This window comes from Notolepis coatsorum (assembly GCF_963971535.1).
Source record: "Notolepis coatsorum genome assembly, chromosome: 1".
NCBI lineage: Eukaryota > Metazoa > Chordata > Actinopteri > Aulopiformes > Paralepididae > Notolepis > Notolepis coatsorum.
This window is the reverse complement of record NC_140165.1, coordinates 88,281,351-88,304,958: the sequence shown is the minus strand read 5'-3', so window position 1 is coordinate 88,304,958 and position 23,608 is coordinate 88,281,351. Positions and strand designations below refer to the sequence as shown.

The 23,608-nt window shown below is 42.2% G+C and overlaps 1 protein-coding gene across 1 annotated transcript in view; it reads left to right on the top strand.

The window, feature by feature from the left end:
* rbm46 (RNA binding motif protein 46) overlaps positions 1-23,608 on the top strand; it is a gene marked incomplete at both ends in the record, with an annotated part of 171,389 nt that overhangs the window by 105,493 nt on the left and 42,288 nt on the right. The gene's annotated exons all lie outside the window — the stretch shown is intronic.

The window sequence follows — 23,608 nt, the reverse complement described above, 5'->3', positions numbered from 1 at the left end:
TCATAATAATCTCCACACGTTGCCATTGCCATTGCTATCCAAATGAAAATCTATACGTTCACACTAATAAAACAAATTGTCTATTGGCTGAGCGCGTGATATCACGCCCGGATTCATGTCAACCAGGAAATAACTAACGCTATAGTTGTTGTCGTCGTCGCAAATAGATACATCCAGTGCTTTATTTAACTAAATGGATTTATGGATGGAGACACATTCATGGAAAGTTCAAACCCAGACCACCAAGCTTCTAAAAGGGTTAGCGCGACACACAATGGCTCTTCCAATTTGTTCTACCGGCAGCAAAAAAAGTGAGTCTCAGCCTCTGCATTATGATATTATGATATGAAAATGTAATTGTAGTGCTGTCAGACCCGGATGGATACGGGTTGTCTTTTCCCTTTATTTTCTTCTCTGAGTGCTTCGTTTACATGTTAAAATCACAATGATTTTCTTCTGGGAGACAATGCCACCACACACCCACCACTGGAAACAAATTTTTTTTGATAACATTTATTAATTAAAAAAATGATGGTAAATGGCTGCATTTTTATATAGCGCTTTTATCCAAAGCGCTTTACAATTTGTTCCTCACATTTCTACCCATTCACACATTCACACACCGATGGCGGAGGCAACCATGCAAGGAGCCAACCTGCTCATCGGGAGCAATTAGGGGTTAAGTGTCTTCCTCAAGGACACTTCGACATGCTGCCCGGGAGGAGCGGGAATCGAACCGGGAACCTCCGGGTTACCAGACGACTGCTCTACCCCCTGAGCCACTGAAGGTTCCAACGTTCGTTCGAAAAACCCTGCCGAAGTTCGAATCCTAAAAACAGGCTTCGGGGACCGCTCTAGTGTATGTATGGTTTGTTGTTGGTGTGTGTGTATGTATGGTTTGTTGTTGGTGTGTGTGTATGCAAATAGCTTGCTTCAGCGGGTCAATTTGGGTGACGGATGGGTGACTGACGTCAAATAGAAAGCATCTCTTCTATCGCTAAGAGAGACAGGGAAATGGAGAGAGACAGAGAGAGACAGATTTTCTATTTGGTTATGGACTTTAACACTTTGATTGCCGGGGTTAAATTCATAATTTACCATCCCTCGCCAGTCCTATTTAACATGGAGAAGTTCCCCTTCTTTGCAGGGCTATAACTTTTTAAATTGTATTGCTAAATTGACATTACTATGGCCCATTCAACGTCCTATATCTATTGTTCAGGGTGTAGCAACGTTATACTTTTTCATTCACATATTCATACTAAAATACGGTCTAAAGTATAAGTATGTTTTTATCGTTTTCTGCAGCTTTCTCCAGAACTTGATTTATAGCCCCAAATGCATTATATTGATGATCAAATACAGTTTGATAGGAATCTGTGCAAGATAAAAAATTTCAACTGGACGTGCTTCTAGGAGTTACTACTTATCATCTGATGTTGACCGGATGGGGGGGGGGGGGTCGTTTTATAATTCCGTGGGCAACGTTATATCATTCATCTAGTGTGGGTGATATGATCATTAGAGCAGTTAGTAAAGAACACGTTGAAAAATAACGCTGGATCTTACCGTATCTTCCTCGCGCCGTTGGACGATGAGCGTGGAACTGAAATATTCCTATTATGGGATGTAGAAATACCCGATCCATTTCCAGGTTGTATAATAGTATATACGTCCAAATCATGTTGTTTATCGAGTTATTGGTAACGGATTGCTATCCGTTGTGATCAGCTCGAGTCCTGGGACTATTAGCGAGTGATCGGACCGAATTGAAATGAGCACCAGCTTCTAGTGTTGTCAAAAATATCGAAGTATCGATACATATCGATACTGAATATTTAAAACGGCTTCAATACTCATTTCCCGAAGTACCGATACTTTCTGCAGTATCGGTACCAGCTGGCCGGAGCATTTATTAACGTTACGCGTGTACTGGTGTAGGATGGGCTCCGGCTCCGCTCGACCGAACGTTGGCAACGGGGTAGTTGTGTCGAGTTCATGCGTGTACTGGTGTAGTGGGCTCGGCTTGACGTTACTCCGTTTCCATGAAGTAATAGGTGGCCAGCTAGCTAGCATTAAGCTAACGGAGGAACGACAGCTAACGTTAGCTAATAATAGCGTTGTTTACAAACTGAAGACAGGGCTGCGCTGCCCGGCTGTGAGGGGGAGGAGGAAGAGAGAGAGAGAGAGAGAGAGATTTCTCCGGAGCTATGCTATGCTATGTAACGTTATTAAATACTCCGAGCATAGCCATAGCTCCGGAGAAATCTCTCTCTCTCTCTCTCTTCCTCCTCCCCCTCACAGCCGGGCAGGCAGCCCTGTCTTCAGTTTGTAAACAACGCTATTATTAGCTAACGTTAGCTGTCGTTCCTCCGTTAGCTTAATGCTAGCTAGCTGGCCACCTATTACTTCATGGAAACGGAGTAACGTCAAGCCGAGCCCACTACACGCATGAACTCGACACAACTACCCCGTTGCCAACGTTCGGTCGAGCGGAGCCCATCCTACACCAGTACACGCGTAACGTTAATAAATGCTCCGAGCATAGCGCCGGAGAAATCTCTCTCTCTCTCTCTCTCTCTCTCTCTCTCTCTCTCTCTCGTCATAACTAGGAAGGTGCGCTCAGTAGACCAAAAATCTCCAGCAGCCACTCTCTCTTTCTCTCTCTCTCTCTCTCTCTGATCTAAAGATAAACAAAGGGTTTTAAAAGTGTATTTATCTTCTCGTATAGTACCAGAGAGAAGCTGAGGAGAATCAACCAGCAACAAAAGCAAAATGTGTTAAAAAAAATAAAAATAAAAATTATCATAAAAAAAAAATTATTATAATATATTTTTTTTTTTGGTATTGAAAGTATCGAAAGTATCGATACTTTTCAAGGTATCGTATCGAAGTCAAAATTCCAGTATCGTGACAACACTACCAGCTTCCACTTCCTGTTTCTGCCCTGGGCGATCCGCCGATCGGCCACCAGATGGCGCTCTTGAACCGTTGGAGAGTTGAGAGGGGCTCAACAGTACATCTCATGTCTCCGGGGGAGAAATATGATTTTGATCACAGATTTTTGAAATATTGATATCAAAGACGCTGTCCAGCGTCTTCGGCAGAATGAGCATGGCAGGGAAAGACGTGTTTCAGCGTTTTCGGCGATTAAAGTGTTAATATAGTCAGTCTGGACTTTACTAACGTTACATACTGTACGTTGACTTTGTGGTTTTTTTAGCGCCTTGTTTTCCGACAGACAGATTATGCACAACGAGTTATAGCGTTTGGAGACATATAGGGTCTCCAAATAGCCATTTGCCATTTTGGAAAAACGCATATACATACCATTAGAAAAGTTGTGTAAAACACACATTTTCTGTGGTATTGTTATCAACTTTGGACCTGTACTAGATAGGCTTTAGGCTATGGACCCATTGTGTTTTCCAGGTGTAAAAAAATTACATTCGGTACAGCCCTAGTATGCAATTTTCAGGCATTTTCTGAAAAATGTGCCCGCCTGTTAACACTTTCAATGCCGGAGCTTGGTGCCCCAGAACATGGTTGAATGCCAGCACCCACTTCAATGATAGCGTTGTGAACGCATAATCTTTTTGTATTTTATTTTTTTATTATTTTTTAAACAAACATATAAACAAACATGACAACACACGATAAGATATACAAGCATTAATTGTCAGGGCACATCCAATGAGATCACCTTTTGGTTAGTTGTTTTATATAAGATATACCCATAATACCTGTTATCTAAAAAAAAAACCTACACACATATGCTCAGCTCGAACCCCCCCCTCCCGGACCCCACCTTGAGAAGTACCTCCACTATCCCTCGCACCTAACCAGACACTACCATTATAAGCTAGCTTTTATTCTCTCCACCACTTCTAACCACATTGACATTTTGGATTCATTGAGACCCAGAATTCTTGCTGTAGATATTTCATGGTAAATTACATCGAGATATGTAAGAAACCAAACTTTACGGCACATTTTTTCCGGTTGAAACCAGCGTGATGCGATCAGCTTTTTGGCTACTGTGATACCCGATAAAACCAATCTCTTTAGCTGTGGATTCACTGCAAACTCAAAAACATCATTCAACAGCAATACCGAGGGGTGTACAGGTATATTCCAAGATACGAGTTTTGATATTTGTTGGGTCACATCTTTCCAGAATGCCTTAACTGGTGAGCAGTCCCAATACATGTGCATAAATGTCCCTTCGTCCCCATTTGTACATTGGGTGCATTTGGAATCTTGTTTGAGCCCCATTCGGCACAGTCTTATAGGAGTCAAGTATGTCCTGTGAATATAGTTAAGATTGATTGTTGATGATCCGGGTTCCTTGATGTAAGTCGGACATTTGCCCAGGCTCCTTGCCAATCAAAGTCATTTTCCAGGTCTGGTATATCCCTCCTCCAGACAGAGTCAAGTTGGAGGGTTTCATACGAGGACGTTAGTAATTGATGATAAAATTCTGAAACAAAACCTCTCGATGTCTCTCTTGAGTAGAAGAATTTGTGGTATCTGTGGTGTTCAATTGGTCTGTCTAATGGAACACCGTGAGACTTCAAACATAGCTCTAACTGTTTGTGAAAAAGCCATGTGGACTTGGTGAGATTACATTTTTTGCGTATTTCTTTATCACTACAAAAACCCTGTTTGTTAAAAACATCCCCTAATGAGTGTATGCCTTGCTCTTCCCATATAGGGAATCTTATAGGTCGTTTTCCAATTAAGAGAGCATTGTTATTGAATAAGGGAGTATGATTGTGCCATTCTTGTGGGTTAGGATTTTTTTTTTGTGATTCACGCCATATCCGGATCGCATGAGTAATTATGGGGCCAAATTTTCGTTCACAGTGCTTGATTGGTAGTTTAGTGTATGCTATGTCCTTCAGTCTATGTGGGGCTACTATGTTTTCTTCTATTTTTCTCCAAGATGCTAATGCTTGGGAGTCAAACCATGTTGTCAATGGACTTAATGAGTACGCCTTAAAATATAGGAAAAACGCATAATCTATGTCTTAAATTATGTGTCTAATCTGGCCGTCGCTTATCAATGACTTGTTTGCAGTCAACATTAAGACAACGGATTGTTTTTTAATCGGTTCATTTCCGTTTTATACCATTTTGAAAAACCCTCGTTTTCTTGAAAGTTTCAGGAAAATATAAAGATTCTGTGATAAACGGCATTTACTGGAATATTCTGGAATACACAAAAAACTTTGAAATATTTCTGCCTATTTATGAATCGTTTTCAAATAAACGCTAGATTATCGATAGTATATGTGTACTTATGCACGCTAGAGAAGTGAGCTGAAAAATCTATTCTCATTTCCTGATCAGCGCGCACACACACACACACACACACACACACACACACACACACACACACACACACACACACACACACACACACACACACATTTTAATACTTTATTTGGTTCCACAAATTATATTACATAAACAGGGAATCAAATGTATCGGGGCCAAGCAGCACTGAACACTTAAGGGACACATAGCACCTCCTTCTCCACGTGGCTAAGCTGCTAATAATAGCTGAGACAGAGCAATATTTGGCAATTTGTTTGGCTTTTCTTTTAGACATTGCAGCAATTCTCAGACCGGTCATGGTGCATTTGTGTACATGGCCAAGACTTCCGAATACAAGTACACTATATCTACACCTATACCCAAGGTCAGCCATCACACTGAGCAGTGGTTGGTATTTGATATACTTGTCCCGGAAGGCCTGGTCCATGTACAGATCAAAGGTACAGCCTACTTCTATGACCAGCACCTCTCCGTGGCTGGTGTCAACAAAAACAACGTCCGGTGTATTTGGTATGTTAGCAAAAACATCGTTGGTAAGCAGGGGAGGAAACTAACTTTTTGGCTTACCAGCCAACTGGCGAGTATCTGATTTTTTTTACCAGCCAAACAGATTTTTTACCAGACAAAAAAAATCGCTAATTGTGATAATTACTTCTTTGTATGTCTTTGTCTAAATAGATTTTCAATCATAGTAAAATAATCACACTGTGTCTCTACTCTTTAAAATATTTATTAGCATAAAACATTAATCTCTACTCTTCACAATATTAGCATAAAACATATTAACATGAAAGAGGTATCTATTCTGGACTGGGTTGGGCTGAACTGGGCAGTGAAAGATGCTGGGTTGGACTGGGTTGGGCAGTGAAAGAAAAAAACCGAAGTATGTTGTGAAGTGTATAGATAGATGTGAAATGTATAGATGTAGCAGTAGTCTATCTGTATGTCATATGTTATGATGAATTGAAAATGGGGGACCCTGATGTAAACAAGACGAAAGTCTTTCTCTGGGCTGCATCCCCTTAACTCTTGTGTGTATTGAGCCGTACTGTATTGTACCCATTCTGCAATCTGTTAATAAAGTTTTCAATCAATCAATCAAGTTAACTTTGAACCTCGGTTGTCAAGCCTCGTCAATGTTGTGTATGCATCTGGGTAGGCACACTGTGCCTTTAAGACAGCACGGTGGTCTTACGACAGTGCTGTGAAATACCGTCCAAGTGTTGTGGTAACGTCAGTTGGGTTGGTGTGCTGTTGTGCACTGGTTGAGCTCATAGATATCTATGGTTGAGCTAGCCCCTTTCGTGACTGAGATGTGCAAGCCAGGGGCTTTTGAGCATGAAATAAAATGTCTAACCTTACGTCGTAGTCCGGTGCTTTTTTGGAAACCTTATAGTCATAACAGATACACCTAGCTGGCTGCTTTGAGCACACGGGGCTAACGTTAAAACGCTAACTAGAAGCTAACCACTGTAAACATTACACCTCTGTGATTTAAATGTGTCCTTAGTAACTTATACTCGAGGGTTGTGCTAGGGTTGGATGCAGTTCCCCGTTGGTCAGTCTGTCTGGTTTCCATCTTCTGCTGTGTTTAACGTTATCCGTTTGCGAGTGCTCCTGATGGCTAGCCTAGTAACGCAGGACTTTTATCATTATATGTCCGCGGGTTGGCCAGTACTGCGCGAACTTTTATTAAACATTATATGTCCGCGGGTGGTCTTGTGCAGTGCTCTCGTGGCACTGTCAACTAAAGCGAGCACTCAGAAGACGCGCACCGTTTGCCAGTGCAGTGATTGCAGAATGTTTTTTTTTTTTTTGTATACTCGCCAGACTGGCGAGTGGTCTTCATGAATCACTCGCCAAACGTAAAAAATACTCGCATTTGGCGAGTAAAGTGGCCTAATTTCCTCCCCTGTTGGTAAGGCCAAACCACTCTGGTTTCACTCTGGCATGTTTGCTGCACTAGATGGTGATATGTTCCGTACCACATCAGACACAATGTCCACAATACGGTCATGACGAGCGATGTACAGGTGTTTTATGCATTACATCCGTTTGTTATGTGTGCATTGGATTCTAGCCTAGGTGTTGTGAATCCTAATGGTTTAAACAGAATGGACTGTGAGTTTGAGGATACCAAGTGGACAGATTGTATTGAGTGGGTTATACCTGCAGTCTTGCTTTGATGGTAAATTTTAAAACATCCTCACCAACAGCGGCGTTCTTATACACTGAGTGTGAGACTGAGTGGTCAGCAAACTCCAAACAAGCTAGCTTTCCCTGTAGTCTGAGTCCACACCAGTGCTGCCTGATCTCAGACTGCTTCATGCTAAGCAGAACCCTCCTTGCACAGTCTCTGTGCAGTTCGACAGTCTCTTCCTGCGGTGTTGTGTGATGTTGGTAGAGCTGCCGCGATTACCGCATTACCGCGGTATCGCTGTTACATCACGGCCACCGCAGAGTAGGCTGAATACCGCATCACCGCTGTTTTTTTATAATAATAATAATGAAGTACCCTCCTCTCGTTGGGCTTGCGGCTCTGCAGATATACCCTACTCCTATATCGAGGTTCCAAGCGACCCTATTGGGTACCAGAAAAGTCACGTGAAACATTGCAGACCACTGATTGGTCAGAAGAGAGACGCGTCACACGTTGGGAGCGTCCTGCAGTTTTTTACATCCTGAATGTCAGCCATTGATCAGAGCTCATCACAATACGGCTAATAACGTTAGCTTTAACTCTCCGCCGGAGTGGACTACCATCGCTCCTCAGGAGTACTAAACGAGACATAATGATTTTACTGTCTGCAACGAATGTTATAATAAAAGCCCTTCGTTCTATACACTTGTCTGATTGAAAACTTTATTAACAGACCGCAGAATGGGACAACTCAGCACGCTCTGAGCAAAGAAAGGAACTGAGATGGTCCGGTAAATACGCTGATGTTATTGAACGTATAACTATATAATGGTAATGCCACAAAACGAATGCCTTTATTATAAAGTAGTAACTTTATAGTAATAATAATAAGAAAGGGTCGGGGGGGTAACCACCCCTGCCCGCGACACCGAGTGAACGGCGCACGACCAGAGGGGACACTTCGAATCCGTGTTTCACTTTCAATAACTAATGCGTGCTTGCCGAATCCCAAACAATATTCATGCTGCAAAGTCATCCTCTAAAGATCGACATTTAGACTAGAGGCAGGCTATATGCTATAAAAAGTAGACTACTACTAAAAAAAAAAAATGCATTCAAACTTTTTTTTTTTTTTTTCTTTTTTTGCGTGCGGTAATAACCGCGCGGTAGGAAATATTTTGCAAATCCGTGCGGTAAGGAAAACATCAATACCGCGGCAGCTCTAGATGTTGGCCTTCACAACCACACAGGGGTCTGTGATAAGTTCATCAGAGACAGGGACTTCAGTCTGTGTGTTGGTGGGTATTGTCCATTTCAGCTGAACTCCAGTCTGGTTGCAGAGGTCATTGAGATCTGGCCAGTCAGACCAGACCCCGAAGCCCTTGGCCCGAGAGTCCAGTTTCCCAGAGTCTTTCTTCCTGAAGCCGAGGAAGTTATTCTGGTCTGCGGTGGCCAGGGGGCTTCGACAAACAAACGCTATATAGCGTTGCTGGCATTCAACGGTCGGCATGAACTAACGACATATAGCGTCGTTGGCACTCAAAGTGTTAAGAGGTTAAATAAATCTCGGCCTGGTACCGGGCTGATCGGACTTAAGGGGTTAAGTCTCCTGTTTGGGTGCATTACAGATTTAGTTTAGTCTATAATAGAGATGGATTAAACAGCGACTGTGTGCGAGCGTCAATACATTTAACGTTACATCTGGATAATGGTCTTTTACTAGCAGATCCGGGAAGGCAAAATCTCAATTTTTTTTTTTATAAAAATAAAAAGAATATAAACAATAAAAAATCAACAAAAACAGATCCAGAAAAGAACAAAAAAAGTTAAAGTTTGCAAGATAAAACAAACAAACAAACAAAAAAAAAATCAACAATCAACAAAAAACTTCCCTGAAAAGAACATAAGCCAACATAGGAAAATCAAAAATTCATCTGCAATACCAGAGTTTCATAAGCCACAACATTAATATTTCCTTTCATAGTCACTTCAGCAACAAGATGAGTTGTAAGTTTTTGTTTTTGCTGATCTGAAAGTACATAGAGAATTGAAAGTGCACAGAGTGCAACACCAGGGCTCCAGACTGAAGATGTTGGGAGCACCAGCACAAAAGTTAGGCTCACCACTTAAATCGACAGTGTAGAGAGAGACTAATGGAGCAGCAATTACTGTGATCTATCGGATGGATTCTACTAGTCTGGAGAGAGCGTGTGGAGAGTGTTGGGCCAGCAAAAGAGAAAAAAAGGGAACGTTATTTTCTGCCAAGTACGCTTTTCTAGTGGTCTGAGTGAATAATATTATTTTAAATCCACACTTAATTAGTCTTAGTGGCCTTATCTTATCTGGCTACACGGTGGGTCTGCTCGGGACACCGAGCCTGGACAATTGTCTTTTTACCTGGGAATCGATACCGGTACCCAATGGTACCTTTTTTTAAGTCTAGACTTTTCAATTTCAACATTGTTATCACAACACACAACTTAAAACCCCTCCATACCTCCCTCTCCCAAACCGTTCCGACAACCATTTATGTTCAAGCACTTCTTTTTTTAATTTTTTTAACTTAATTTTTGATTTTCATTTTTGATTTACAAACATACAGGTACAAAATACACAGACAAGATTTACAATACTATTAAACAGACAGAAACAATAAAGAAAAAATTATAATATCGAAAAGAAAACTGAAATAAAAGTCAGGGTGTCATTTATAACACCATTTCTATCTTTACATTTTTTATTTACATTTCAATTTATTTTCTTGTTTCCTTTTCATCCTTCTGTGATGTCGTCCCTTTTCTTCCTATATTCCTCCCATTTTGACTCAAATTTCTCCTCTTGCAGCCTCAGCATATGCGTGATTCTCTCCATTTCCTGTATCCCTTTTATTATCTCTGTCCATTGTTCCTTCACCGGTGCTTCTACCCTGTACCACAGCTTAGTCAGTGCTTTCTTGGCTGCTACTAATAGTATCTTAATCAAATATTTGTCTTCTCCCTGAATGTCTTTCTGTGACAAGTTCCCTAGGTATAGTACTAGACCTGTCTGGGGTATTTCATGTCCTACTATTTCATTTATTATCTCCTATCTCTTCCCAATAGTTTCTTATTTTCTGACATCCCCAGAATATGTGTGTGGTTCGCTACTTCTTGTCCACATTTTCTCCAACATGGTTTCTGTGCTGGTGTGTAATTGCTAGGGCTGACCCCTATTAGTCGAATAGTCGACTAATCGGTCGAAAGGAGCCGTAGTCGACTGCCAACCTCTTAAATAATAATGATTATAATTTATTTTTCTTTTTTTTTATCAAAAGAAAAGAGGCCTAGAAGCGTGGCTAACGCTAATGGCACACATACCAGAGGCCTACGAAAACAGGCACTGAAAGAGGATTTCACCCATCTAATGAACACACTAGACTAGACAAATATCAAGATGTATCCATCAGTGGACCAATTGCATGCTTTTGCAGAGGACAAGAAGCCTTCAGTCGACTCCTTCAGACATTAATGGAATGATTTTTTTTTGTCGACTAACGGCAAATTTTGGCCAATCATAGTCGACTATCCAAATCCTTAGTCGGGGACAGCCCTAGTAATTGCCCTGTATTTCTGGTGTTATAAAGAATCTATGTTTTTCCACCCAAACTCCCTCCATATCCTTGATCCTGTGGTTGATTGTTGTATCTTACATGTGTTATACAATTCCTCCTCTGTTATCTCTATTTCTAACTCTTTCTCCCACTTTTCTTTTACATACAAGGTTGTAATTCCCTTACTGTCCATTATTGCCTGATAATATCGTGCTGATATAACCCTCCCCTTCCTTCCTTCATATGATTTTGCCATTATCCTAATTACCCCATTCTGTTCTTTATCTCTGTCTTGTTTTATTTCTTTGTTATAGTAGTCTCTAATCTGTAAATATCTAAAGTGGTCTCTATTCTCTAGTCCGAATCTCTCTTAACATTTTTGTAGAGTCTGCATCTCCCCTCCTTCTATCATTGTACATATTGCTGTTATCCCCCCCGTTCCCATCTTTTGAACCCATGGTCGTCTATCCCTGGTTTGAATTTGTTGTCGTGTGTTATCCATCTCAGTATCTTGGATTCTTTTTCTAGCTTGTATTTCTTTACTATTGTGTTCCATATGTTTATAGTGAATTTGGTAATTGGGTCTAGTAGTTGTTCCTGTCTTCTGAACAGCTCCCTATCTCCTATTAGTGCCTGCACTTTGAATCCCTCTCTTTTGGTTTCTATATCTTTCCATTTGGCTTCATAATTCACATTGCACCAGCATGCTACTGTCCTAAGCTGTGCTGCATAGTAATTAGGGATGCCCCGATCACGTTTTTTGCCACCGATACCGATCACCGATCGTCTATGAGCCATATCGACCGATACCGATCGTTTTTGGTTTTATAAAAAATATTTTTTTTTAATATATAAAATGTTCTTTTTTTAATAAAATATATATATTATATAATTATTACTTGTAGTTGTATTATCTGCGAGACATCGCCACCACGCAACAAGTCAAAATGCTCGCTATCTGCAAACAGCTCCACTGCCTGTGTGTATACTCTGCTTTGGTCAAATCACATTCAGCATGCCATCTTCGCATGATAGCTAATTAGCCAATGTTCAGCTGCAAAAACGAATAATGTCAATTATGTTATAAGTAGTGCTGTCAAACGATTAAAATATTTAACTCGATTAATCGCATGATTGTCCATAGTTAACTCGCGATTAATCGCAAATGAATCGTTTTTTTTTTTATTTATTTTTTTTATAAACCTTAAACAGATCTTTTTCAAGTTCCAAGTTTTAATACTCTTATCAACATGCGAGTCAACAAATGCTTGCTTTATGCAGCCATTTAACACAAAAGGATGACCCTCATGCATTGCAAATATGCCATCAAATTCAAAACAGAGTGATGCACAAAATAACTTAAAAGAAAATAATAATTTAAAACAATGAATAAAGTGTGCATGAAATAATAGGGGAAAGAAAACGTTAGGAACTTGTTACATTCACACACACAAGGGCTGATTAATCACACACCCCCCTCTCTCCCTCACACACACACTCTCCAAGCTCTCTTTCTCTTTTGCCCCTTCCTCATCTCTCACCCCCCTCTCTCTCTATATCTCACACACACACACACACACACACACACACACACACACACACACACACACACACACACACACACACACACACACACGTCAGAAACAAACATAGTATCAATGAGAGCATCAATAATACACCTGAGTGAAGTCTAGTAAAAAAAAAAAAAAAAAAAAAATGTTAGTTAATCTTGAGTTAAAAAAATTAGTGGCATTAATAGAATCGGGAGTTAACGCGATATTAACGCGATATATTTGACAGCCTTAGTTATAAGACATTGATATCAGGAGCTATCTGAAGCTACTGCTAGCCGGCTAGATGACGTTAGACAATGCATCATGTATTAAAATAAAGTGAACTATTTAGTTTACTGGGTCATTTCGTTAAAACAGTGAGCTAACGTGAGCTAACGTTAGCTACCTAGCTAACGGAGGTCTCATGCTGGCGCATCCCTATCATTCTTAAACTGAAATGCGCATTTGTTGATATCAGGAGCTATCAGTAGCTAGCCAGTTAGACAATGCATCATGTATTAAACTAAAGTGAATAGTTGACTGTAGGGATGGGAATTGATAAGATTTTATGGATACGATTCCATTATCGATTCTGCTTATCTATCCGATTCTTTATCGATTCCCTTATCGATTCCTGATAAATTTATTATTTAAATAAATAAATTGGAAATTGTTATACCAAATAACGGCCTGTATTTTTTTTCTCTCTCTCTCTCTCTCTCTCTCTCTCTCTCTCTCTCTCTCTCTCTCTCTCTCTCTCTCTCTCTCTCTCTCTCTCTCTCTCTCTCTCTCTCTCTCTCTCTCTCTCTCTAACTCTCTCTAACTCTCTCTCTCCCACCCCCTCTCTCTCTCTCTCTCTCTCTCTCTCTCTCTCTCTCCCACCCCCCCCCTCTCTCTCTCTCTCTCTCTCTATCTCTCTGTCTACCAGTCGCAGACTGTGTGGACTGACTGTCACTCAAAGTGCTTATGGGCGGAGCCAGGCCATAACAGCCTGAAATCTTGAGGCTGAAAAATTATGGTTTTGAGTACTTGATTAGAAATATAAAACAATGCATTTTTTGGAAAAAAACTTTACAGATGTCTTCAATAGACTCACAGGAATTGTGTAAAGTTGCCCAAATAGTGATAGGAATAGCAATGCATGTCCCCTTTAACTATAGCCTACACTTAAATAAAATAATGTATTTGAGATTCTCTTAAAGAAAATAAATTTTTAGAATTCTTAAACCAATTTAATCTATTGAATAACGACCTGTTGAATGTAACTACAGTTCAATATCTTAAACTAATTTAATCTATTGAACCGTAGTTGCATTCAACAGGTCGTTATTCCTCTGTCTTCTCTGTCCCTGGTCTTTCAGACACACACACACACACACACACACACACACACGCGCGCGCGCGCGCACATGCACGCACACACACACACACAGAGCTCCCTCCCCGGGCCCCTGTCCTGTAAGGTATTGGCTTGTGTTGCTACACGGACATGTTTGTATGTTGCACGGTACTTTCTGGCTTACCGACTAGTATACAACAGTCAACGTGATCATCACACGCTCTCCGTCTCTTATTATATGTGAACTAAAGACAGGGTTCGTACGGGTGCTGGAATTCCTTGAAAATGCTTGTATTTCAATGTGCTGTTTTCAAGGTTTTAAATGTGCTTGAATTGTGTATAAAGTGCTGGAAAGTTACTGAAATTGTAATTGCACTTTATACTTTAATAATAAATCGCTATCTGACTGAATAGTTTGGTTTGTTTAGACAAAGAAATAAAATAAGTCGGAGCGATTCGAGTGAGCTTATTTTGCAATCGCCTTTCACGCAAAATGAAATGTGGCTCGCCTCGACCCGTAGTGTTTTTAGCTGTGCCATCTGAGAACAGCGCGCGCGTGTGTGTGGTCAAAATGCCGGGAGGCTGCCGTTTCAATGAGCTCTGGCTCGAAAATATCAAATAAGTCATGGTTGAAAAGAGGAGAACATGCTCGAGTAGCCGTCTGCAAAATATGCAGAAAGGACTTGAAGATTTTTACGATGGGGGAGAGTGCACTTTCGAGCCACATGCAAGGTGAGCTAATGGATCATAATATTAACGTGTCTCAGCCTGGCTCGACACTACAAGTGCTCCACCAGGGTGTCCGCGGATCCTTAAAAAGTCTTAAAAAGTCTTAAATTGGTTTATCAATAATTAAGGCCTTAGTTTGTCTTAAAATGTCTTAAATCCATTTTCAGAGGTCTTAAAAATGCCATAGAAAGGAAAGATAAAATGCCATGTCATGTTTTATTATGAAATCTGGGGAAGTACGGTTAACGGGAGATAAAGTCGGGAGTTTTTATTGACCGCGTTGTAGCATCACGCAGACCGGAATGGGGCGGAACCAACACGGGTCCTTATGTTGGCCGGGAACAATTTCAGTGGAGTCTTAGCTAACGTTAGCAAGGCGAAGCGGAAGCGATAACGTTACGTTTAGTTTAGCATTTGCACTCGTTAATATGGGAAAGTGCCAATTTAACGAGAACTGGCTCGACAATCCACTGTTTGCGCGATGGTTGGTCCCAGTCAAAGTCAAAGACCATTACGAGGCCCGCTGCAACAACAAAAAAAGAGCAGTCGAGTCGCACATGCTGAGCAGCGCTAAGCGTACCTCTGCAAAAACGGCGCCTGCAAACTACTATTTCGAATTTCTTTTCGGCCCCGCCATCTCAGGTAGGACTATAACATCTGCACCAACAGAAGTCTGGATAACATGCGGCTCCACGCCAACACTTGAAGCTGAGGTCTTAACTTGAAAATAATCTATTCACGGATGTAAACAAGGACACGTTTGTGTTTATGTTCGATGAGATTCACCCACTATGTATTTTTTCCTCCCACCCACCCCCTCCTAATGTACAGTATCCTCCCATCATATGTATGTTAGGATCTATGGGTAACAGTACTGTATATTTGCATATCTTATATGTCACAAATGTAACAGTACTATATACCTGTATGTCCCTATGCCATAAATGTCATGTATGTTGAGTGTCATAAATGTCACTATGAATTGAAAATGGGGGACCCTGATGGAAACAAGACAAACGTCTTTCTCTGGTCTGCATCCCCTTAACAATTGTGTGTATTGAGCCGTACTGTATTGTACCCATTCTGCAATCTGTTAAACAAAGTTTTCATTCATTCAACCAAACCACAAAAACAAAACGACTGGATGAATAAATGAAAAACTGTATTAACAGATAACAGATCAATACACACAATTGTTAAGGGGATGCAGACCAGAGAGACTTTCGTCTTGTTTACATCAGGGTCCCCCATTTTCAATTCATAGTAACTGTACTGTTACATTTGTGACATATGCAAATATACAGTACTGTTACCCAGAGATCCTAACAGAAAATATATACATATGATGGGGAGGAGACTGTACATTAGGAGGGGGGGGGGGGGGGCGTTGGACATTTTACGGTGCCCAGTTTCTAATTGCAGCCTCCCGTAGGTGCTCTTTAAGAGCGGTTTTGAATGTGGGCAGGGGTAAAGTGGGTTTTAGGAGTGAGGTTAAGCAGTAGTCTGACCAGTTTGTTTTGTGATGTTTGTAATCTTGTTTTTTGTGCCTTTGAGGTGCTTTGGTACCATGAGGTGCAAGCATAGTCGTAGTACCCCTGAATGAGTGCTCCTGCCAGAGTCTTCAGGGTATTCTTGTTTACCAGAGAGCAGATCCGGTACAAGAATCTAGTTTGTTGGTTGACTTTTTTGATACCCTGGGGAGGGTGGTAATAGTTATGTGTTCTGACAGGTATCAGTCCTATGGTGATAATCATGTGTTCTTACAGGTATCAGTCCAATGGTAGTATGTGTTCTGACGGAAATGTGGCTGTTGCACTTGCTGCTTGGCCCCTGGTATATTTTGTATAGCTATATTTGCTATTTTGATGAATTGAAAATGCTTCTCTCTTTGCTCTTGATGAGCTCCCTAGGATCCAGGACAGAGATGCTTCTAACAAGAGGATACTAGAGTGGAGCCTTTTCAAAAAGCTTGGAGACCATCTTCAGCAAAAACACCTTACAGTTCTGCCTGAACTCCAGCCTCAGCCTCTCAGCATTTGAGTTCTTCTTCATGTGCTCCTGCAGAGCTCGCTCTGTGACAAATCCCACACTCAGTTTGGTGACATCCATGTGGTTGACTGGGTCAGCATAATCAACTTGGAGAAGCTTCACTGTGGTAGTTGCGTCCTTCATGACACTGGGCTTGATGAACTTCTCCATTAGACTCCTCAGCATATTGGTGAGATCCACGTCACTCATAAACGGCAGCATGGGTTTGTCGGTCTGGTATAACTTCAAAAATGGTGTTATTTCCCTAGCCACCATTAGAAAGAAGTTGAGCTTTGCTGGGAAGAGGTCATCTTGAACAATCATCTGAGCAGTCTTGAAAGACTTAGTAGATGGTTCCGTTACTATTTTCGTTTTGGCTGCATTAATGTACATTTTCAGAGAAGGCAAAATCTCTAGTGCACGCTCAGCCACCTCCACATTTTCCAGCCATCGATGACTACAGAAGTCAAGAGGGAAGGACGAGGAACCAGTGACTGCTGTATAGTCCTCCCTACGAGCTGGAACATCTTTGAATAGCCATTTAAGGCTCGACAGAGCATTTCCTAGCTCCCAGTCTGTGGATGCACACCCTCCTCTGAAGGAATTGTGTAGTATATGCAAACCACAGCTTCCTACATTTAGCATCGTCTTGCCTGTTTGTTCTTCTATCACTATGTTTTGCTGGGCCAGGGAGAATAGCTTCCAGTTAACATTTGGGCCATCCATAGACAGCTGAATCAGGTTTTGGAAGCCGATATCCGAACACACTGCCTCAACCTTCTCATGTATTTGTTTTGCGGTGTGATGGCCCATGAAAAAAGATGTCAGATACCTTGAGTTTACTCGATTATCATCCCAGAATCTCATGTGCATGTCAAGCTGGCATTTCTTCATTTCCCGATTTAGACTTTCATCAAACAGAAGTACATATCCAGATTCTTTCTTGGCTTTGGCCTTCATCAGGGAAGAGAAATGAGGAGCTATCCCAAATGTGGTGAGGTATGCCACTTTATTCTCCCCACAAGTAAATTGTTTTGCTATCTCACTGTCAGGAAACATTGTTTGAAACATGGCCCCCATGTCATTACATGAATGGTAGGAATAGTGGCTGGTTACAGCTTTTGTTGCCCAGCATATTTCAGCTTGAAGTGTTGGATTAGAGGTAACAAATGATTTAATGGTGCCTGTGGTGTTGCTAGTTGACTGGTTCTTGGATGAGCCTGTGGATGGTAGAGGGGCAACTCCACTGCAAGCTACTCCACTGGCTGCTTCCACTGTACTGGCTCTCACTACACTGCTGCTTGTTGGTGTGGATGTAGCTGTGCTGCATGATGCATTGCTTGTCTGCTGGAAATAATCCACTAATGCAGGACCTGGATTTAGTCGTGCTTTCATCAGAATTTGATGCTTCTTGCCTAAATAAAAAGGAGCAACATCATGTTATAAATAAAACAAAGTGTTTTAATTTAATCTCACTGGTTGCACTTAATTTTAATAGTGTTTATTGTTTAATGTTGACATCTAATCTAAATGGATCATTATGATATTATGCATTTATATTTCATTTTCATTTATAGGCTACTGCCTATGAATTTTAGAGCCTAATGGTGGCCTGGAATGAACTAACTACATTATTATCCATGTAATTAACTGTAAAGTTCACGTTAGCTGTTAGATTGCATATTCCATAAATAAACATGCTAAAATTGGCCTGGCTCGTCACATTTGATTGAAAACGTTATTAACAGATTGCAGAATGGGTACAATACAGTACGGCTCAATACACACAATTGTTAAGGGGATGCAGACCAGAGCAATACTTTCGTCTTGTTTACATCAGGGTCCCCCATTTTCAATTCATCATGACATTTATGACATACACGACATACAGATATACAGTAAGGTTACTGCATAACACATGGGCTCAGCCAGGTTATATATGATGCCAAGTCTACATAATTTTGGTTGTTTATAACTTTATAGCACAATAACATCTGATTTAATGTGATGGAAGAAGTGAAATAATCATTGAGTAAATATTTAATTTACCACAGCCGCATAAGATGCTGGAAAATCTTGAAAATGCACCTTGAAAATGCTTGAAAAGTGCTTGCATTTTGCCTTGGAAAAGGTGTACAAACCCTGTAAAGAGTACAAGGTTTACACAACAGCCCCCACCCCCTTTTTTATTGTATTTGTACCTGTACTACCTGCTGTCAGCTGTTTATCTCTCTCTGTGAGCTTGATTAGCTAGCGTTAGCTAGCGCTAGCTCCGCGGCTTACCCTGAATTAAATCAATGACTAGGTTCTAAAACATTGGAGTAGTTTTCACTGCACATAGAAGCAGCCAAACAGCGGGAGCATTTCGGGAGCATATGACCAAAACCCAGGCAATTTCAAGCCCTTAAGGAATCAAATAGTCTGCCATGGCTACATGTGTGGCGCTAACGTTATGCGCAACTGTAGGAAAAACCTGGCAGCGATAAGGGAATCGATAGTCACGGAGGCATGCGATTCCAGGAATCGGATAATTAGGAACCGGCTCCCAACGGGAACCGGTTTTCGATTCCCATCCCTAGTTGACTGTGTAGTTTTGTTTAAACAGTAACGTTAGCTAGATAGCTAACGTTAGCTCCCAAGCGATAGCTAGTTAGCCAACGCTAGCCAGTACTTGCGAAAATGAATGCCAAACTGATGATATCAGACGTTGATATCAGCAACTATCAGTAGCTAGATAACATTAGACAACGCCTCATGTATTAAACAAAAGTGAATAGATGACTGGGCCATTTTGTTTAATGCTTGTTATTTTGAAAGAGGAGCTCTGAGGTGCTCATCCACTCGACTTGCGGTTTGTTGACATGACGGGTCTGTGAGGGGGAGGAGGAGGAGGAGCGGCAAGCCGTGCAGCAGCAGCAGAGTGTGGCTGTGAGAGAAGAGCGAGTGAGAACTCTGCAGAGAATTGGATCATGTTTTCCGTGCCATCGATAGGTTTTCACGATCGGCGAAAATAAAGCATTATCGGAATTCACTGATCTCATATTTATACTGAATATCGGCCGATACCGATCGCTGCCCGATCGATCGGGGCATCCCTAATAGTAATAGCCTTCTAAACTGGGTACTGCCATTCCTCCTTTCTCCTTTGGTAGTTGTAGAGTCACATATCTGATCCTTGGTCTTTTCCCCCCCCAAATGAATCTTGATATCTGTCTATCCCATTCCCTGAATTGTTTTTGTGGTATTAATATAGGTAAAGACTGAAATAGGTATAATAACCTTGGTAATATGTTCATCTTAATGATTTCGATCCTTGAGCTGAAATCTAGGGGCATTACTGTCCATCTTTCTAGGTCTCTCTTGATTTTCTGATTAATCTGTATAGTTTGCCTCGTATAGCCCCTCCACCCCTCTTGTAATGTTCACCCCTAAGTACTTGATCCTGTCCATGTCCCATCTAATTTTGTATTTTTCTTTGATCTCTATCGTTGGCGTGTAGTTCAGTGCTAAAGTCTGTGTCTTTGTCACGTTGAGTCTATACCCTGAGTAATATCCATATTCTGTCAGTAAATCCATCAGTGTCGGAAAGCTTATGTCTGGTTGCCTCATATACTATCACGTCGTCTGCGAACAGTCCCAATTTATGTTCTGTTCCCTTTATCTCCACCCCTTTGATGTCTTTGGTCTGTCTAATTAGTTGAGCCAGTGGTTCGATGAATACATCGAAGAGCGTCGGCAAAAGACGTAGGTTCTTGATATAATGCCCTAATTGTTTTCATAGCGTTTTTGTCTAATCCAAATTTCTCCAATACTTTATATAGAAATATTCAGCTTACACTGTCTGTAACTGAGGGGTACAATTCCCTGACTGTATTACTAGATATGATACTTACTACCACTACCTTTGTACTTAATATTCGGCCACCCAGTACACGGCATAAATATATTATCATAAACACTCTCACGTAGATGAAACGGATCCAACACAAATGTACGAAGTCGAAGTATGCGTTTATTACTACACAGCAATGGTGTGTAGAGCAAGCACTTAATCACTTAATTACATTTATGAATTGAAATAGTATGCACTTTTATGGCAAAGAGTATTCGTCGGTATATCAATAGAGAATGTCCAATCTCTGATGGCGCAGGTGGTAAATATACGACCTGGAATAGTTAAGGAATAACAGCAATGATACTTTAATGATTATATACTGGACACACTAAGGGGGGGTTAATCCGGTCGCTTGTAAGCCGACAGGAGTAGGAGGGGGGGGGGGGGGGGTAGAATCCGGCTGCCTCGTCCGGCCAAGGGTATCCCAGGTGAACCCACTGTAGTGCCGTTCAATGCGCCGGCGATCCTTGGACCACAGATGAAAGCAGGTGGACTCTTTGTGGGCCGGCTCTCTCCGGTCCACGGGGGAGAGACGTGAAGCGACCTCGTCTTGCAGAGCGTCTCCTCACCTTGCGTCCTCTCCAGGGGGGGGGGTTCCAACACACGGCAGTGTCGGGGGTCTTTATCCATGGAATAATCAAAGTATACAAAGCATAATCCGTGCCTGGGAAGGCGGGCTGTCGTCGGTAGAATAATCCGGTATACAGGTCCACTCGCTCGTCGGCTCTGGGGCTCCTCGGGTGCAGCTTCACATGGGGTCAACCACCCTGGGTAAGCAGCCAGTTCTCTGCCCGAAACGATGGGGTACTGACTACGGTAGTATTCTCACCGCACGAAGCACTATATATTAACAGACTATTATTAGCTTAATAGACTACGTCCAACTCGACGATATAGTGCCAAATATGACTATTCAAATATTAATATACACGATGTCTCAATACCGATGGTAGGCGAACTTGGCCTTACTCCCACACGTGGCGTCGCGGGGAGGCTTTACGTCTGTGACTCTATTGGAGGGTAAGAAACTGGACTGAAAAGAAAGTCCTACTTTAGTAGCGCAGTATATATACGCACTATGAACAAATAGTCCCATTAGTGGTGCGGTAGCCAGATTCCTACGCGGAACTAGGACTTGTTCGTACATGTGGAGCGGTACGTTTGAACTGGGTCTGAGGGGTATGGCAGCCTGGCACCAAGGTCTCGACCAATAGTAGAATGGAGACTATTATGGGATGTTCAGTAGGCTAGAATGGATATTCAATGCATATTGTACAAGGAATATACAAGGGATATCAGGGAATATTAGAGAATATACAAATACAATTAAATATATATATATAATATTTATATATACGGTTTAATCTGGCCCTTCACAACAGCCACCCCCTGATTGGTCCCAGACCTAATCAGTTAAACAGAGACAGATTAATCGCGTTGTCTATTTACACATAAGGGTTTGCTGTAGGGGTCAGTCAACTTCACAAAGTCATAGGGTTGTAGGGTCATGGTCATCATCGATTGTGTCTGGGAGTCGGGGCAGTTCTATGAGCCTCGCCACGGGACGGGTGTAAGTGCGACCCTGGACAAGCACTTCAGCTGCTCGGACCTTGCCGTCGGCACCGGTGATCACTTTGCTTACGCGGCCGGCCGGCCACATAGCTCTGGGCAGTGATTGATCAATAATCATGACGACTGTTCCTTCTGTCAAATTGTCTCTCTCCTTTACCCACTTCTGGCGGGTCTGTAGAGACGGTAGGTAGTGCAGTAGGAAACTGTTCCAAAACTTGTCGGCTAATACTTGGCTGTACCTCCACATTCGTCGGCCGTTCGCTTCTTCAGGCCGGTACATTATCTGGGGTAATGCAGGATCTAGCCGCCCCATCAGGAGTGTGTTGGGGGTAACTGGGTCGATATCCGCCACATCACTGGAGACATATCCGAGGGGCTTCGAGTTAAGTACTCCCTCAATCTCCGTGAGGACTGTCATTAGGACTTCTTCCGCCACAGTCTGGGCCCCAAGTACTGCGTACAGGGCTGTCTTTATGGAGCGCACTTCTCGTTCCCAAGTGCCACCGAAGTGGGGTGCGTTTGGGGGGTTGAATTGGAAATCAACCTGTGCTGGAGCGAGGTGGGTCTTAAGTTCTGGGCCCATAGCTTGGAAGCTCTCTCTCAGCTCTCTTTCGCCGCCTTTGAAGTTTGTCCCATGATCGGACAATAGGGTAGACGGTCTTCCTTTCCGTGATGTGAATCTTCGGAAGGCCATAAGGAATGAGTCTGTGCTCATGGTCGGGAGAAGCTCGATGTGTATCGCTCTGGTGGTCATGCATTTGAATACAATACCCCACCGCTTCTCGGTTCCTCTTCCTTTCTTTATGTGCAGCGGGCCAAAGCAGTCCATACCCGTTGAGTGGAATGGCTTGTCACCGATTCGGAGGCGACATGGAGGAAGGTCAGCCATCCTTGGTATGCTGGGCTGCGCGCGCCACTTGCGGCAGTCTAGACATGTTCGCTGGAAGCGTCGTACCGCCTCTCTTCCTTGTAGGATCCAGTAACGACGTCTGATTTCCGCGAAGACTCTTTCTGCTCCTGCGTGATGTACATCCTCATCGTATTTCTTTATAATCAGCTCTGTGACCTTGTGTCGGCTGTTCAATACGATCGGGTATTTAATGTCATCCGGTAGATTGGGGGCTCTGCGTAGGCGACCACCCACTCTGATGAGGGTATGAGCGTCGCTCTCGGGGGCCAGATGAATTAATCTGCTGTCGGATGGGACCGGCTTTCCTCCCTGTAGACAGGCCAATTCATCGGGGAACGAGTCTCTCTGGGCTCGCTGCAGTAGAAGCAATTCTGCTTCCTCGTAGTTAGCTGCTGACATATCAGCGGGGGACTTGCACTCCGGGTGGTACCGCAGGAATGTTCTTTGTTGTGCACTCTCTATGGACGTGCAATCGTCTATGTTAGGGTCGGTGGAGGCTACGGTGCTCAATCC